We start from the raw sequence: 4,063 nt of genomic DNA, 5'->3' as shown, positions 1-4,063 counted from the left end.
GCTGGTAATGTTTTTGATTCTGTGATTGATTTCTTGCTACGTTGTTTTGCAATGGTTGAGGGTCTTTTGTTTTGTTACACAGTGGTACTACTCAATTTGTTTTAACATGAGATCTCCAGTGCTTTTAGTTTCTGTGTTTTCACTGGCATGAATTTAGATTGTCAAATGTTCAGTAGCAAGTCCTAGTCACAAACAGACCACCAATATTTGTTGCCATGTCATTACCCACACAATATTGAGAAAATAGGTCGCTTACTGTGTCCCGTCGTTGATATGAGGAAGAAATGTGACTAAGGCCTCTTGCTTTCTAGTGGTGTTGGGTTGCATTATCCATTGCGAACAAAACTGTTATCAACATCTACTTGGAAATAATTTAGAAATTCATAGAAGAACTAAATTGCATGAATTTCTCATTAAGAATCATCTGAGATAAGCAGGAAATCCTTTGCTCAGCATAGACATATTCACCAGGAGAATGTGACATATTTCAAGGAGGAGAATCTAATTATGACACAAAGTTCCTGATTTGTGAAAGATCTTGTTTTGATGCTTTTTGAACAGCTATTTGCATAATGGTTTTGGACCCATATAACATAATACGGATATATGTAGTGATATCATACAAAGACTGAAGGGATTTCCCAGTTCACTTTTTTCAATAATCTTCAAAACCTGGCAGGTCTATGTTAGGCTCTTTTCATCTACTAGTAGAGTTACAGTTTGATAATTATACCTTTTCTTCTTTTTGTCATGGGCAATAAACTTTTATTTTATTTTCAGATCAAGTACAAGGATACACTTTTAATAAACTGGTGTAGTATAATACTATTACCAGTTGTATAATGCTTCAAACTGTGTTTTTATACAGCTTTGGGTCCTGAAGTCTCCCTTATCAATTACCATATTCTTGGGCACGTCACTTTCCCATTTTGAAGTCAATGGGGCTGTGTATGTCAAAATCAGAATTGCTTGTTTCTTTCATATGGCATGCTGAGTTATCAAGAAAGATAAGATTCTTTTTTTTGTGCTATTAATATTACCTAGTTTGATATGTGGCAAATAACCTGAAATAATATGACAGAAATTAATGCAAGAGTGATATTAAAAGGAAATTTTTTAATTTGAGATCTGACACTATTCCAGCCTTCAAAGTGTTAGTGAATATTTAATGGATCAGACATCTACTGAAAGGACAAAGACTGAATTATTTAAGGGCATCACAAACCCTTTAGTATTTAACCCCTAAGGCATTGAAATTCATAACTGGGGCTTAGTTATTCTGATGTAATGTTGTTCATTCCCAGGCTTACTCTCATGCTATTTTACTTTTGATTATTAAAGCAATATTGGTTTACAAAGTACAAGCAAAACTAAATGGATATTCCTCAGATGCTGTATCAGAATATTCTGTAATCCTACTAGTTATCCTAATATTACTGAAATAAACATTCTAAAAATTAGTGTTGGATAGACTAAAAAAAATATTCTTAGAGTGTTTCTCATGAGTCTGTAAGACCATTCCAGACAACACACTTTCAATTACAGCAACTACAGTGCTTCTTAGAGGTGATATCTGGGGCTTGTGTTGAGGTGAACTGAATCTTTGTCAAACTGCTGCGCCTTCATTATCTCTAATGACTTTATTAGCTAGATATTGGAATTTTACAAGGTCGTTTCTTCACTGTGCTTACAGACATGCTTAATAAAATTGGAATCCTCCATGTGTTGTACATGCTGCATAACAAATGCTAGGTAACTAGATTGTGCATAGACAGGAATTGACTTGGTTAGGCTTTTACATTGTCCCTGAACTAAGCATCACAGTGGTTTCGAGTTCCAGACATAATAATCCAGGTATACGAACACATCTAGATACTTGTAGATCAGGATCTACTTGTCTTAAGGCTAGGTAGTGTAAACAAAGCCAATGTGGTAAAGTTTGTATCCATTCACACTGGTCTAAATCAGTACCCCATCTAAGGTGTTAGCTCACGTGTGATTTAGAATTCTTATGAAGATTCAGATATTTATTCTAAAAAGATAAATCATATAGGGAAGAAATTTAACTGATTGGTCCAGATCTATTGCTTGACAGAGGTGTCTGATAGTGGAGGCAGAATTAATTTTAAGCTGTCTTTATTATTTCTTGATCATTGGTCCAGTTGAAGTACAGACCCTACTTTTGTGTTACACGGAATCATGCTGTTGATGATTCTAAATGCCTGTTTGAAAAGGTGAGTATTACCAGGGCATAGACCTGATCCATAACGCTTTGCCTCACTGTGGCATAAATTTTTACAGTGCCTGAACCAAAAGTTTTCTTTCTAACCTCTTAACATTTTTCTTCATTATATTATTTTGAATGGGATTTTCCACAGCATTCACAAAAGCATCAAGACCTGCCAATGCTGTATAATGAGAGAAGGAGATAATGAAAACTAAGGTAATTTATGAATGAAACTTTAAATGTAAACACATGAAGCAGGAGTAAAATTGGATTCTTTACGTTGTTCAAAGGTTTCTCTACAAGTCATTGGATAATGCTGGATTACCTTATATGTCTTGAGTGTTGGTATCTTAAGAAGGATCTATTTGAGGGGTTAGATTCATATTCTAACTGAATAATATCTCTGTCTATAGCATTATTCAATGTATATAAGTACAGCTGAATGATCTAGAATTTACCTTACTTTCCCACACAGAATAGCATCATAGTATACAAGTAATAAATCTGATATTGCCCCTCCCCAACCCCCCAGTAGTTTTTCAGTGAATTAAGAGGTTATGAGTGTGAAGTAAGGCTTTACCTCATGACTCTTAGAGTTGCTACATGAAAGAAAACTAATGGTTAATGACTGGGTAGCATAGCTACTTAATTCTTTCTCTTCCCCACCTACACAAAACACTGACATTTGATTTCTTGAATGTATGTCCTTTCTCTAACCCTGCTCCTGTCTTGTTTTCTGTATTTCCCAAAGACTGCAGCCTTGTGAGCTCCTGTAATGTCTATCAGTGTAAGTCACACTGAAAGACCAAGGCTTTGGTAGCTAATGTTAATAACATAAATTGAATAGAAACATGAGATACACAGAAAAAAATTATAGATCCTATTGTCCGAGTGGAGGGGAGCCACTAATCTCAAGGCTGCCATCCCCAAGTGTGTTTTTCAGATTAGCTGCTTAGCTTTATTTATTTTTATTTAATTTCAACTAATATGCTAGTTGTATTTTTTAAATGAAAATGGAGTGTGTGGCTAAATATTGCATACTGACAAAGCAAAATGCACTTGCTGAGGTGGGAGGGTGAAAGAAGCACAGTGCAATTAACACCATGCTCAACTGTCTTTCCCCTTCTCATTCAAATAGCCCAAGTTAAGTGCAGACTCAACTTTACATGCAGAAGCCAGAGTCCTGACATTTCTGTTTTCTACCTGTTTTTTTTGTAATTACCTCTGTCTCAGACTAGTTTTGTCTGAGGATTTGTGCATGACTAATAAATTCTTATTCATCACTTGGGTAAATACAAGGAGAGGACATTTATATTTCTTGCTTATGACAAAAAATATTGTGAGTCCAGTTGTATGCCAAAATTATAAGGTATGAAACTGTTTTAAACTAAGAGAAATGATTTACAGAACTTAGGCTGCGAATAATAGCTGAGAATCTACAACAGCGGAGTGATGCCAATATGTCGATACTCTATTAATGGCTTCAAACTGAAGAACGTGTGTTTTTTACCTGTCTGTAAAATAGGAGTGTGCTCTCTACCTAAAAAGGCAGTTGGGATTAAATGGTCATTTCAATTAGTAGGACTATGAATACTGCTGCTGCACTTCATGTTCCCATCTTGATGTCTGGAGAGCTTCAAGTACAACTGACACAGACACTCATAAGATCAAGGTCAAACTGTCTGCATGATAAATGATAGAAAGTATTAATACATACACAGATGTGGTGGCAGAGATTAATAATCTTCATGCAGTTTATCTATACATCTGTGTATTTGAAAGACTTAATTAGAACACAATGAATCCTGTATTAAGTGTCCCTCTCAAAAGTCTTTA

This window comes from Mesitornis unicolor, unplaced genomic scaffold (assembly GCF_000695765.1).
Source record: "Mesitornis unicolor isolate BGI_N332 unplaced genomic scaffold, ASM69576v1 scaffold49379, whole genome shotgun sequence".
In the NCBI taxonomy this organism is placed as follows: Eukaryota; Metazoa; Chordata; class Aves; order Mesitornithiformes; family Mesitornithidae; genus Mesitornis; species Mesitornis unicolor.
The sequence above is the reverse complement of the archived record's forward strand: the minus strand, read 5'-3'. Positions refer to the sequence as shown.